Below are 14,869 nucleotides of genomic sequence, written 5' to 3' on the forward strand. Positions count from 1 at the left end.
TTCTGCAAATACAGTACTGTATACAGAATGGCTATAGAATGGCTAGCCATGTCTGGCTGCATACTAATCAAATTACACTTGCTTACAGAGAAATCAACAAAATCTTAGATTTAATATAAAAATACTCTTGTGCCCTTAATGATCTATCTCAGAACTGCACACTACCCCCCCCCCCCCCCCCCCCCTTCCCCACACACACACCCTTTACTGTTCTTGGGTAATAGACACACACTTGTCTATGGTGCTGCTACTAACTTGTGGACTTTACTAATATGCCTTATGGTACTCTCCCACAGCTTCCAAATTAAAAAAAAAATATTTAAATATTGAACTATGCATTAGAGACCTTTTATACTCAAACTGGTACACCCTCCCCAATCTCCTTATTGAGCCACACTTGCTCCTCCAGGTTCAGCTGTGCCCCGTTTCATATTACATTGTAGTATCTCTCATACCATTTCTGTCCTATCTGCATTTATTATAAAGCCCTGTTTTTCCCATGCCCAGTACTGACAAGCACTTTAGTGCCTTACAAATCAAGGAACTGCTGCTGCTACTACTACTACTACTACTACTACTACTACTACTACTATCATCATTATCCATGTTGGACATAAAAAAATGTTTTTAAGGCCTCATACCCATTAGTGTTAGTTTAATGTACTTTACAGCTTATCACTAATTTCAATGCATGCAAATGACTGACAACAGAACCTACTGTATTGTGCGTTATTGTCAGGGGTGGATTGGGATGGAAAAACAGCCTGGGAAATTTCTGGAAGCAGCCCTAATGAAATTGGGGTCTGTTGATGGGGTGTGGCCTGTCGAGGGGCGTATGATCCCTTCTCATAGCACCCGATTTTGCTGCAGTTGTGTCTGCAACTTTATAATCATGCTGTTACAAAGCTGTTTCCCTGGTGTACATCTGTGCATTAAAATGTGTGAGCACTGGGACTCTGACACTGCAATTACTGTATGCTTTGTGCATGTTTATATACCACTATTGGTCACATCATTAAAACTTCACTAGTCCTATGCTAGGTGCACATCATCCATCCATCCATTGTGAGCAAATGCAGCATTTCTATATCATACCTCCCAATTGACCAGATTTTTGCTGGACAGTCCTATTTTTCATGGACTGTCCCACCCGCGGGCCGCAGTGTCCAGTGCTGGGGGTACGGGGGCAGTTGGGAGGGAGACCCTCTCTCACACTGCTCTTTTTAGCAGAGCAGCAGTAAATAGACATATATTCACCGGCAGAGAGGGACAGGGGGCATGGCCAGCAGCTCACAGAGTGCTATTCATACCCCCAAAGTGACGAAAATGGTGGCATGGCTCTGCGATCGTGGCACATTCTGTGAGTCTACTCCACCACGCACCCTAATTTCGGGCAGATGTCCCTCTTAAGAGCTTCAAGAAGTTGCGAGGTATGCCTAATGCAACCACTATCAGCAACACACCTATGTTGCTCCAATAACACACCCATACTACATTAAATCTGCTTAGGAACACCCAACACATCTGTAATACACTTTGTGGTGCGTGTGCCTGACTGTACTGCAACTCTGTATGATCACCATTGGTGCACAATTGCTGTGCAACTCAGAGACATGCACAGACAAAAAGCATTGCACAAGAAAAAATAAAACACTTACTTCTGCAAAGAAAAATAATTAAACACACTGGTCCCTATAGGAAAAAAATACATTTATTGTCCCTCACAGGAAAATAATAAAACACTGTCCACAACAGGGAGGCAGCACCACACACAGACATATGTGTGAGTTTCTGTAATAACGCTGTTTGGCATAATGTGCTTTGCATGGAGAGTGTCATCTGCATTTACTCAGGGGAGTGAGCAGTGCAGCACCATGCACTGGAAACTACTGTCAATATCGATAAAGAGAGATAACAGGCAGCTTTCTCCTCTCTCTGTAATAAAGTACAAACAATAGTTCACAAATAGGAAACAGTCACAGTATCAATACTCATCAGCAATACTTCCGAACATTTCAGCAACTGGCATTAAATGGGATACGGTCGTTAGGTTGACACAACTCAGGTCGACAGTCATTAGGTTGACCACTGAAGGTCGACATGAGCATTATGTTGACATGTACTAGGTCAACATGTGCATTAGGTCAACATGTACTAGGTCAACAGGTCAAAAGGTTGACAAGAATTTTTCAATTTTTTTTTCAATTTTTTGGATTTTTCCATACTTGACGATCCACGTGGAGTACGACTGGAACGGTAACCTGCCCGAAGCATGGTGAGTGAAGCGAGCCATGTGAGGTGACACGGTGCACTAATTGGGGTTCCCCGTCACTTTACCAAGAAAACAACACCAAAAAAACTAAAAAAAACTCATGTCAACCTTTTCACCTGTCGACCTAGTACACGCCGACCTAATGTCCATGTCGACCTAGTACATGTCGACATAATGCCCATGTCGAACTCCAGTGATCGACCTAATGACTGTCAACCTAAGTTGAGTCGACCCAACGACCCATACCCCATTAAATGGGCATGACACTGGCAGATAGCAGTCTACCCATTCTTACAATAAGTAAGGGTTGTAACAATGTAAAGGGGGGTGAGATTACGTTTAGTGTATCAGGCTCTGTGAACTACATAAAGTCTCCTCAAGAAATGCATGTCCCGTACTGCTCCCGAAAGAGTTCCCTAAAATCTCCAATACATACAATACATATGTCCAACACAAGCACAAATCTGGCATGGTTAAAAAATAAATTTAATGATAAAAAATGTAACAAGATTAAAATATATCATAAGAAAGTTCAAACATAAAATAAATGAGCTTGAGGAGACTAGTGTTGCTGTCTCAGGAGGAGGTACGATCCATCAGTTTTTTCGATTTCCATAGTTTGGATTAGGAAATTGTTTTGCACGGCTAAAACTACAAACCTTTTTTATCAACTTGTTGCCTCCTGTAAAATAGAACCCAGCACCATTTATTCATTTATTTTTATGTAAAATTTTCTTATGATAGTTTTTATTCTTGTTACATTTTTGGCATAAAATACATTTTTAACCACGTTGGAATATTGGGGGTCATTCAGACCCGATCGCACGCTAGCTCTTTTTGCAGTGGTACGATCGGGTATGAACTGTGCTTGCATATGCTCTTCAATGCACAGGCGCATTAGCCGCCGGTGACGGGGATAGCCGGACAGTGACGGATTTAACGAAGAAAGCGTTAGCATCGGCGGACTGATGCAGCACAAGACAGCACCACTGGACTGGACTTATGTGGCAGTACCCATGGACTTATACGGCAGTACCCCTGAACTTGTACGGCAGTGTCAGACAGGATGGCACTTTAAAAACTACTCCCCAAACAGCACATGATACAAAGAGGAAAAAAAGAGGCGCAAGATGGAATTGTCCTTGGGCCCTCCCACCCACCCTTTTGTTGTATAAACAGATCAAGCACACTTTCAAAAAACAATAATTTCAGCGACAGGGTCTGCCACACGACTGTGGCTAAAATTACTGGTTTGTTTGGGCCCCCACCAAAAAAGAAGCAAAGAAGCAATCAATCTCTCCTTGCACAAACTGGCTCTACAGAGGCAAGATGTCGACCTCATCCTCATCCTCTGATTCCTCACCTCTTTCAGTGTGTACATTCTTCTCCTCACAGAGTATTAATTCGTCCCCACTGGATTCCACCATCACAGGTCCCTGTGTACTTTCTGGAGGCAATTGCTGGTAAAGGTCTTCCCGGAGGAATTTATAATTCATTTTTGATGAACATCATCTTCTCCAAATTTTGTGGAAGTAACCTCCTACGCCGATCGATGACAAGATTACCGGCTGCACTAAACATTCTTTCAGAGTACACACTGGAGGGGGTGCAACTTAGGTAAAATAAAGGCAGTTTGTGCAAGGGCATCCAAATTGCCTCTTTTTCCTGCCAGTATACATACGGACTGTCTGACATGCCTACCTGGATGCTGTCACTCATATAATCCTCCACCATTCTTTCAATGGTGACAGAATCATATGCAGTGACAGTAGACATGTCAGTAATCATTGGCAGGTCCTTCAGTCCAGACCAGATGTCATCACTCGCTTCAGACTGCCCTGCATCACCACCAGCGGGTTGGCTAGGAAATCTTATTCTTTTCCTTGCAGCTCCAGTTTCGGGAGAAAATGAAGGAGGAGCTGTTGACAGGTCACATTCCGATTGAGTTGACAATTTTCTCACCAGCAGGTCTTTGAAACTCTGCACACTTGTGTCTGTTGAAAAAAGAGATACAACGTAGGCTTTAAACCTAGGATCGAGCATGGTGTCTAAAATGTAGTGCTCTGATTTCAACAGATTGACCACCCTTGAATCCTTGCAAAGCAAATAAAGGGCTCCATCCACAAGTCCCACATACTTAGCGGAATCGCTCTGTCTTAGCTCCTCCTTCAATTTCTCCAGCTGCTTCTGCAAAAACCTGATGAGGGAAATGACCTGACTCAAGCTGGAAGTTTCTGAACTGACTTCCCATGTGGCAAGTCCGAAGGGTTGGAGAACCTTGCACAAGACAGAAATCATTCTCAACTGCGCTTGAGTCAGGTGCATTCCCCCTCCTTTGCCTATATCGTAGGTGGATGTATAGGCTTGAATGGCCTTTTGCTGCTCCTTCATTCTCTGAAGCATATAGAGTGTTGAATTCCATCTCGTTAACTCCTCTTGCTTCAGGTGATGGCAGGGCAGGTTCAGGAGTGTTTGCTGGCACTCCAGTCTTCAGCACGCGGTGGCTGAATGTCGAAAGTGGCATCTCCTGCATGCCCCTGTCATTTTTAAAAAATTCTGCACCACCAAATTAATTGTATGTGCAAAACATGGGACATGCTGGAATTTGCCCAGATGTAATGCATGCACAATATTGGTGGCGTTGTCCGATATCACAAATCCCCAGGAGATTGGGGTAACCTATTGTGCAATGACGTCCCTCAGTTTCCGTAAGAGGTTGTCAGCAGTGTGCCTCTTACGGAATGCGGTGATACATAGCGTAGCCTGCCTAGGAACAAGTTGGCATTTGCCAGATGCTGCTACTGGTGACGATGCTGTTGTTGCTGCGGGAGGCAATACATCTTCATCAGAATTCTGTACTGTTCCACTTGTCCACATGTCCATGGTTAAGTGCATTTCTTAGGTCACTGAGGACACTTTTTCTGATGTCTCTGTACATTCTTGGTATCGCCTGCCTAGTGAAGTGGAACCTAGATGGGATTTGGTACCAGGGACACATTACCTTCATCAATTCTCTAAGTCCCTCTGAACTATTGGCGGATAACGGATGCACATCTAACACCAACATAGCAGTCGAGGCCTGAGTTATTCACTTTGCAACAGGATGACTGCTGTCATATTTCATCTTCCTCACGAAGGACTGTTGGACAGTCAATTGCTTAGTTGAAGTAGTAGAAGTGGTCTTCTAACTTCCCCTCTGGGATGATGATCGATTCCCAGCAGCAACAACAGCAGCAGCAGCAGCAGCAGCAACAGCAGCAGCAGTACCACTCAAGGATCCTCCGGGGGAATCCGGGTTAGTAGAGGACTCCTCAGTCTTGCTAGTGACAAGGACTGCAGGACTACTGATGTTCCTGACTGAGGAGGAAGTTGATGTTGAGGGAGTTTGTGGTGTGGCTTGCAGGAGCTTGGGTACAAGAGGAAGAAGGGATTCAGGTGTCAGTGGACTGCTTACACTCTTACCCAAAGTTTCACAAATTGACACTGACTTCTGATGAATGCGCAGCAGGTGACGTATGAGGGAGAATGTTCCTAGGTGGTTAACGTCCTTACCCCTACATATTACAGATTAACATTACAATGGGCTTCTTCATCCCATGGACAACAGGTGTCTCCCCCGGTGCCTAATTTTAACAAACCACATCACCATCAGAATCCTCAGCACCAGCAACACTCATATCCTCATCCTGGTGTACTTCAACAGTGACATCTTCAATTTGAATATCAGAAACTAGACTGTGGGTGCTACTTCCAGCACTTGCAGTTGGTGTGAAAATGGTGGAAGGAGCCACCTCTTCCCATCCAGTGTTGGGAAGGTCAGGCATCACAACCGCTGACACACTTGGACTCTCCTTTGGGATTTGTGATACCATCTTAGAACACACAGTTCTTTGCTGTGCTTTTGCTAGCTTAACTCTTAACATTTTTCTAGTGGGAGGCTGAGGACTTCCATCGTCATGTGAAGCTGAACCACTAGCCATGAACATAGGCCAGGGCCTTAGCCGTTCCTTGCCACTCTGTGTCGTAAATTGCATATTGGTAAGTTTACGTTTCTCCTCAGACCATTTAAATTTATTTTTTGGGGTCTTTTTACTGAACTTTGGCTTTTTGGATTTTACATGCCCTCTATTATCACATAGGGTATTGGCCTTAGCACACGAGGTTGATGTCATTTTATTGTCTGTGTCATGACTAGTGGCAGCAGCTTCAACACTAAGAGGAAGTGGTTCTTGATCTTTCCCTATTTTATCCACCAAATTTTTGTTCTCCATTATTTTTCTGGAGTTATATAACAATATTCGTTACAGGAGAGAGTACCTCTACACCACACAGGGCAAACCCTGTGAAAAATATTTGGATTAAATATTAATAACCCCTTTATTTGGAGTAAATAATATATAGCACAGGACAGCACCACTGAATTTATAAGGCAGCACACCTGGACTGGACTTATACGACAGTACCATTGGAATTATACGGCAGTATCACTGGACTTATTCGGCAGTACCACTGGAATTATACGGCAGTATCAATGGAATTAGATGGCAGTAATACTGGAATTATACAGCAGTATCACTGGAATTATACGGCAGTACCACTGGACTTATACAGCAGTACCACTGGACTGGATTTATACGGCAGTATCACTGGACTTATATGCCAGTACCTTTGGAATTATACGGCAGTATCACTGGAATTATATGGCAGTACCACTGGGCTGGATTTATACGGCAGTATCACTGGACATATACAGCAGCACAGGGACATCACCACTGGACTGATGCAGGACAACACTGGACTGGACTTATACAGCAGCACTGGACATATGGCAGCAGAGGACACCACCACTGTGACTGGATTGATGCAGCACAAGACACTACCACTGTACTGAAGCAGGACAAAACAGCACCACTGCAATGGACTGGACTTATACAGCAGCACTGGACATATGGCAGCAGAGGACACCACCACCGTGACTGGACTGATGCAGAACAAGACACTATCATTGTACTGATGCAGGAAACAGAGGACGGAGACACGTCCTCTCGCTACACTCTCCAATGCCGGAGTGAAAATTGTGGCGACGCGTGTCTCTTTATATGGAATCCAAACCCAGCGAGAATCCGACAGTGGGATGATGATGTTTTGCCTCGTTCTGGTTTCCGAGTCAGACAGGAAAACCCGACCCTGACTCGGATCCGGGTTCGGGTAGTGAAACTCGGGGGGGTTCGGTTCTCAGGGAACCGAACCCGTTTATCTCTAGTTATTATACACATTTACATTTTGCTCTATCCACACTGGATGTGTTTTCTGCTGTTACATACTGTACAGTGACTTTCGATAAATACTAATAACAATTAGAGATGAGCGGGTTCGGTTCTCCGAGATCCGAACCCCCCCGAACTTCACCTATTTTACACGGTTCCGAGGCAGCCTTGGATCTTCCCGCCTTGCTCGGTTAACCCGAACGCGCCCGAACGTCATCATCCCGCTGTCGGATTCTCGCGGGATTTGTATTCTATATAAAGAGCCGCTCGTCGCCACCACTTTCACTCGTGCATTGGAGATTGAACGAAGAGGACGTGGCTGCGTTCTCTCCCTGAAAAGCTCTGTAATCTGTGCTCAGTGTGCTGCAAATATCTGTGCTCAGTGTGCTGCAAATATCTGTGCTCAGTGTGCTGAAAATATCTACGTTCTCTGCTTGAAAACGCTCCATATCTGTGCTCAGTGTGCTGCAAATATCTATGCTCAGTTTGCTTTATTGTGGGGTCTGGGGACCACCAGTATAATAATAGTACAGTACAGTAGGCCATTGCTGTATCTTGCAGCTCTGTGTCACTGCACGTATCCATTCCATATCTGTGCTGCATTTTTGTGAGCAGTATATATAGTATTACAGTGCAAGATTTTGGTGACCAACAGTATATAGTTGTACAGTAGGCCATTGCTGTATCTTGCAGCTCTGTGTCACTGTAAGTATCCATTCCATATCTGTGCTGCATTATTGTGAGCAGTATATATAGTATTACAGTGCAGCATTTTGGTGACCAACAGTGTATAGTTGTACAGTAGGCCATTGCTGTATCTTGCAGCTCTGTGTCACTGCAAGTATCCATTCCATATCTGTGCTGCATTTTTGTGAGCAGTATATAAAGTATTACAGTGCAGCATTTTGGTGACCAACAGTATATAGTTGTACAGTAGGCCATTGCTGTATCTTGCAGCTCTGTGTCACTGCAAGTATCCATTCCAATTTCCATATCTGTGCTGCATTATTGTGAGCAGTATATATAGTATTACAGTGCAGCATTTTGGTGACCAACAGTATACATATATAGTACAGTACAGTAGGCCATTGCTATTGATATATTACTGCCATATAATTCCACACATTAAAAAATGGAGAACAAAAATGTGGAGAGTAAAATAGGGAATGATCAAGATCCACTTCCACCTCGTGCTGAAGCTGCTGCCACTAGTCATGGCTGAGACGATGAAATGCCATCAACGTCATCTGCCAAGGCCGATGCCCAATGTCATAGTAGAGAGCATGTAAAATAAAAAAAACAAAAGTTCAGTAAAATGACCCAAAAATCTAAATTAAAAGCATCTGAGGAGTAGCATAAACTTGCTAATATGCCATTTACGACACTGAGTGGCAAGGAACGGCTGAGGCCCTGGCCTATGTTCATGGCTAGTGGTTCAGCTTCACATGAGGATGGAAGCACTCATCCTCCCACTAGAAAAATGAAGAGTTAAGATGGCAAAAGCACAGCAAAGAACTGTGCATTCTTCTAAATCTCAAATCCCCAAGGAGAGTGCAATTGTGTCGGTTGCGATGCCTGACCTTCCCAACACTGGACGGGAAGAGGTGGCGCCTTCCACCATTTGCACGCCCCCTGCAAGTGCTGGAAGGAGCACCCAAAGTCCAGTTTCTGATAATCAAAGTGAAGATGTCACTGTTGAAGTACACCAGGATGACGATATGGGTGTTGCTGGCGCTGAGGAGGAAATTGACAAGGAGGATTCTGATGGTGAGGTGGTTTGTTTAAGTCAGGCACCCAGTGAGACACCTGTTGTCCGTGGGATGAATATGGGCATTGACATGCCTGGTCAAATTACAAAAAAAAATCACCTCTTCGGGGTGGAATTATTTAAGGGTAAGGACGTTAACCACCTAGGAACATTCTCCCTTATACGTCACCTGGAGCGCATTCATCAGAAGTCATTGACAAGTTCAAAAACTTTGGGTGGCAGCGGAAGCAGTCCACTGACAACTAAATCTCTTCCTCTTGTACCCAAGCTCCTGCAAACCACACCACCAACTCCCTCAGTGTCAATTTCCTCCTTAGACAGGAATGCAAATAGTCCTGCCGGCTATGTCACTGGCAAGTCTGACGAGTCCTCTCCTAACTGGGATTCCTCCGATGGATCCTTGAGTGTAATGCCTACTGCTGCTGGCGCTGCTGTTGTTGCTGCTGGGAGTCGATTGTCATCCCAGAGGGGAAGTTGGAAGACCACTTGTACTACTTCCAGTAAGCAATTGACTGTCCAACAGTCCTTTGCGAGGAAGATGAAATATCCTGCTGCAAAGCGGATAACTCAGGCCTTGGCACCTGTGGTGGTGTTAAATGTGTGTCCTGTATCTACCATTAATTCACAGGGAATTAGACAATTTATTGAGTTAGTGTGTCCCCGGTACCAAATACCATCTAGGTTCCACTTCTCTTGGTAGGCGATACCAAGAATGTACACAGACGTCAGAAAAAGACTCACCAGTGTCCTTAAAAATGCAGTTGTACCCAATGTCCACTTAACCATGGACATGTGGACAAGTGGAGCAGGGCATATTTAGGACTATATGACTGTGACAGCCCACTGGGTAGATGTATTGCCTCTCGCAGCAAGAATAGCAGCGGCGGCACCAGTAGCAGCATCTTGCAAACGCCAACTCGTTCCCAGGCAGGCTACGCTTTGTATCACCGCTTTCCATAAGAGGCACACAGCTGACAACCTCTTACGGAAACTGAGGAACATTATTGCAGAATGGCTTACCCCAATTGGACTTTCCTTGGGATTTGTGACATCGGACAATGCCACCAATATTGTGCGTGCATTACATGTGATCAAATTCCAGCACGTCCCATGTTTTGCACATACATTGAATTTGGTGGTGCAGAATTTTTTTTAAAACGACAGTGGCGTGCAAAAGATGCTGTCGGTGGGCCGAAGAATTGCGGGCCACTTTCGGCATTCAGCCACCGCGGGCCGAAGACTGGCGCACCAGCAAACACTCCTGAACCTGCCCTGCCATCATCTGAAGCAAGAAGTGGTAACGAGGTGGAATTCAACCCTCTATATGCTTCAGAGGATGGAGGAGCAGCAAAAGGCCATTCAAGCCTATACATCTGCCTACGATATAGGCAAAGGAGGGGGAATGCACCTGACTCAAGCGCAGTGGAGAATGATTTCAACATTGTGCAAGGTTCTGCAACCCTTTGAACTTGCCACACGTGAAGTCAGTTCAGACACTGCCAGCCTGAGTCAGGTCATTCCCCTCATCAGGCTTTTGCAGAAGCAGCTGGAGAAATTGAAGGAGGAGCTAAAACGGAGCGATTCCGCTAGGCATGTGGGACTTGTGGATGGAGCCTTTAATTCGCTTAACCAGGATTCATGGGTGGTCAATCTGTTGAAATCAGAGCACTACATTTTGGCCACCGTGCTCAATCCTAGGTTTAAAGCCTACATTGTATCTCTCTTTCCGGCAGACACAAGTGTGCAGAGGTGCAAAGGCCTGCTGGTGAGACACTTGTCAAGTCAAGCGGAACGTGACCCGTCAACAGCTCTGCTTCACATTCTCCCGTAACTAGGGCTGCAAGGAAAAGGCTAAGAATTCCGAGCCCACCCACTGGCGGTGATGCAGGGCAGTCTGGAGCGAGTGCTGACATCTGGTCCGTACTGAAGGACCTGCCAACGATTACTGACATGTCATCTACTGTCACTGCATATGATTCTGTCACCATTGAAAGAATGGTGGAGGATTATATGAGTGACCGCATCCAAGTAGGCACGTCAGACAGTCCGTACGTATACTGGCAGGAAAAAGAGGCAATTTGGAGGCCCTTGCACAAACTGGCTTTATTTTACCTAAGTTGCCCCCCCTCCACTGTGTACTCCGAAAGAGTGTTTAGTGCAGCCAGTCACCTTGTCAGCAATTGGCGTACGAGGTTACTTCCAGAAAATGTGGAGAAGATGATGTTCATCAAAATGAATTATAATCAATTCATCCATGTAGACATTCACCAGCAATTGCCTCCAGAAAGTGGATTCCTTTGGATTCCAGTGGGGACGAATTAATACTCTGTGAGGAGGATGTACACAGTGAAAAGGGTGAGGAATCGGACGATGAGGAGGAGGTGGACATCTTGCCTCTGTAGAGCCAGTTTGTGCAAGGAGAGATTGATTGCTTCTTTTTTGGTGGGGGCCCAAACCAACCAGTCATTTCAGCCACAGTCGTGTGGCAGACCCTGTGGCTGAAATGATGGGTTTGTTAAAGTGTGCATGACCTGTTTATACAACATAAGGGTGGGTGGGAGGGCCCAAGGACAATTTCATCTTGCACCTCTCTTTTTTTTATTTATCTCTGCATCATGTGATGTTTGGGGCTTATTTTTTTAAGTGCCATCCTGTCTGACACTGCAGTGCCACTCCTAGATGGGCCAGGTGTTTGTGCCGGCCACTTGGGTTGCTTAGCTTAGTCATTCAGTGACCTCGGTGCAAATTTTAGGACTAAAAATAATATTGTGAGGTGTTCAGAATAGACTGGAAATGAGTGGAAATTATGGTTATTGAGGTTAATAATACTATGGGATCAAAATGACCCCCAAATTCTATGATTTAAGCTGTTTTTGAGGGGTTTTTGAAAAAAACACCCGAATCCAAAACACAGCCGAATCCGACAAAAAAATTTCAAGGAGTTTTTGCCAAAACGCGTACGAATCCAAAACACGGCCGCGGAACCGATTCCAAAACCATAACACAAAACCCCAAAAATTTCCGGTGCACATCTGTAATAAAAATGCTAGCAACAAATTAGCAATACAAATAAAAGATCAAGATTGCGCAGAAAATTAAAAGCAGCCCTCTGAGGTGTTAAAGTAACACATATATAAATGATATTTGATCTAATAAATAATAATAATGCTAATAAAGTTTCACATAAACGTCCGGATGTAGTGATGCCCTAGTTTTAAGTAGAGATGAGCGGGTTCGGTTCCTCGGAATCCGAACCCGCCCGAACTTCAGCTTTTTTTACACGGATCCGAGCGACTCGGATCTTCCCGCCTTGCTCGGTTAACCCGAGCGCGCCCGAACGTCATCATGACGCTGTCGGATTCTCGCGAGGCTCGGATTCTATCGCGAGACTCGGATTCTATATAAGGAGCCGCGCGTCGCCGCCATTTTCACACGTGCATTGAGATTGATAGGGAGAGGACGTGGCTGGCGTCCTCTCCATTTAGATTATAAGAGAGAGAGATTTACTGGAGCTTAGGACTAGGAGGAGTACTGTAGAAGTGTAGAGAGTGCAGAGAGTTTACTAGTGAGTGACCACCAGACAGTGCAGTTTATTTAATATATCCGTTCTCTGCCTGAAAAAAGCGATACACACAGTGACTCAGTCACATACCATATCTGTGTGCACTGCTCAGGCTCAGCCCAGTGTGCTGCATCATCTATATATATTATATATCTGTCTGACTGCTCAGCTCACACAGCTTATAATTGTGGGGGAGACTGGGGAGCACTGCAGTGCCAGTTATAGGTTATAGCAGGAGCCAGGAGTACATAATATTATATAGTGAGTGACCACCAGACAGTGCAGTTTATTTAATATATCCGTTGTAAACACAGAAACAAGAGAAGAAAGGAGACTCTTTTTGGGAAGCACTCTTATACAGATAATAATGTATGGCTGATTGCCACAATAACTAACTAAAATTCAATACTTTAATGATTTTCGTTAAAAAAATTAATTACCGAGGAGTTCAATAAGCGCCAATATCTGTTTAAATAGTGACATTGCGAAAATATGAAGAAAATATTTGTAATTAATAAGGTACAAATACCTAATGTAAGCCGAGATGGGTAGCTTTGTGATTTTGTGAAATAAAAAACACCAGCTATGGGACAACCTGTGGTCAAAAATATGTTTATTCAATATATATATATATGACCATCATTTGAAGACTGCTGTATATCCCAACTGGGAATTGAATCCTAGCAGGTAGTTAAATCATAGGTCATGACCGATAAGTGAATCAATGCTCTATTCCAGTGACAGAAAGGGTAGCAAATACTTGCAGTACCAGGGTGTTCCTTGGTGGTCTCCCAGCCAAGTACTTGAACCGGCCCTCCACTGCTTGGCTTCCAAGATCAGATGAGATTGGGCATCTCCAGTGGGGTATGACCGCAGACCTTATGCTTACCCTTGTCACACTGTGTCCTTAATTGGGCACAGGTAAGAGCCAATTTGTGATATTGTGTAGACCACAGGTGTCTAAGTAGCTGATGAAAAAGAATAAGGAGTTATTTCTCAAGGATATAAACAAAGACACAAAAATCAGATACCCATCTAGATATTTACGGTAGAGGTGGTCGCAAATACAAGTAGAAAAACACACCTATTCTGCACAGATAATTAAGAATGTCTATAACGTCTACTTCTAGATTAAGCAGTAAAGGAGGCCTCCAAATTTGGACTCCAAGACCTCAAAATAGATGTATCCCACATATACTCAGGATTATGCAGTAAGGTATATCAAATTAGTGATATTCCAGCTCCAATGCCCCACCATAATTAACCTTCAAGCAGCGGGGAAACAGCACAACAGAATTTATGCCACATATATCATCAATTGAGTGTTTTTTAGAAGAGCACGGAATTCTGCATAACACACATTAAGAATATATTCATGTGTTTGATAGAATCCTAAATTGGATGCATCACACAAACACTAATGGATTATGCAGTGGGATATATCTTGAACAGTAATATCTCTGACTCTAATGCCCCACCATGAATCACCTTCAGGTAGCGGGGGAACAACACGAACAGTAAGTGTACCATATATATAATCAATTGGGTGTTTTCAAAAAAAGAGAGCATGGATTTGTGCATTACATGTAGAAAAAACATTCATGTATTTAATAAGCTCCAAGAATGGTCGATGCCTCTGCATCTATGATTTTGGTAGCTAATGAGCATTTATTGACTTACTGTTGTTTTTTTATCTGTTGCTCATGCAAATAATGAGGTATTCTCTGTGCCTTCTGGGTATGAATTTATCATGCACAGAGAAAAGAAGAAAAAGTGCTTGAGTCAGAATATTACCTAATCCGGTTATGCAATAGTTTTGTGGTGTCCTACTTGTATAAAGAAGAAATTAAGGGAGAACCTTGTGGAAGGTGCTGGCCGCGTCTGCCCGCGTGTTGCCTGCTGCCGTACTCCGGCCGCACTGTTCTTCCTGTTAGGCTGGTTCCCGTAGCGACGAACTCTGCCGTGGTCGGCTAGTTGCGGTCACGTGTGCGCATCACGTG

General features: G+C 44.2%; 1 long non-coding RNA gene and 1 pseudogene across 2 annotated transcripts in view; both read right to left on the bottom strand.

Moving 5' to 3' along the window:
• LOC134911647 (uncharacterized) overlaps nt 1-14,869 on the bottom strand; it is a 207,729-nt gene that overhangs the window by 28,985 nt on the left and 163,875 nt on the right. The window contains exon 4 of one of the 2 annotated variants that reach the window (XR_010176738.1): nt 1,782-1,935. The exons of the other annotated variant lie outside the window; for it this stretch is intronic. This is a non-coding gene — a long non-coding RNA (uncharacterized LOC134911647). Of the gene's footprint in view, nt 1-1,781; nt 1,936-14,869 lie in introns of those variants that run through there. 2 annotated transcript variants of the gene reach the window in all.
• Nucleotides 13,627-13,747, bottom strand: LOC134912505 (5S ribosomal RNA; annotated as a pseudogene).

This window comes from Pseudophryne corroboree, chromosome 4 (assembly GCF_028390025.1).
Source record: "Pseudophryne corroboree isolate aPseCor3 chromosome 4, aPseCor3.hap2, whole genome shotgun sequence".
Classification (NCBI taxonomy): domain Eukaryota; kingdom Metazoa; phylum Chordata; class Amphibia; order Anura; family Myobatrachidae; genus Pseudophryne; species Pseudophryne corroboree.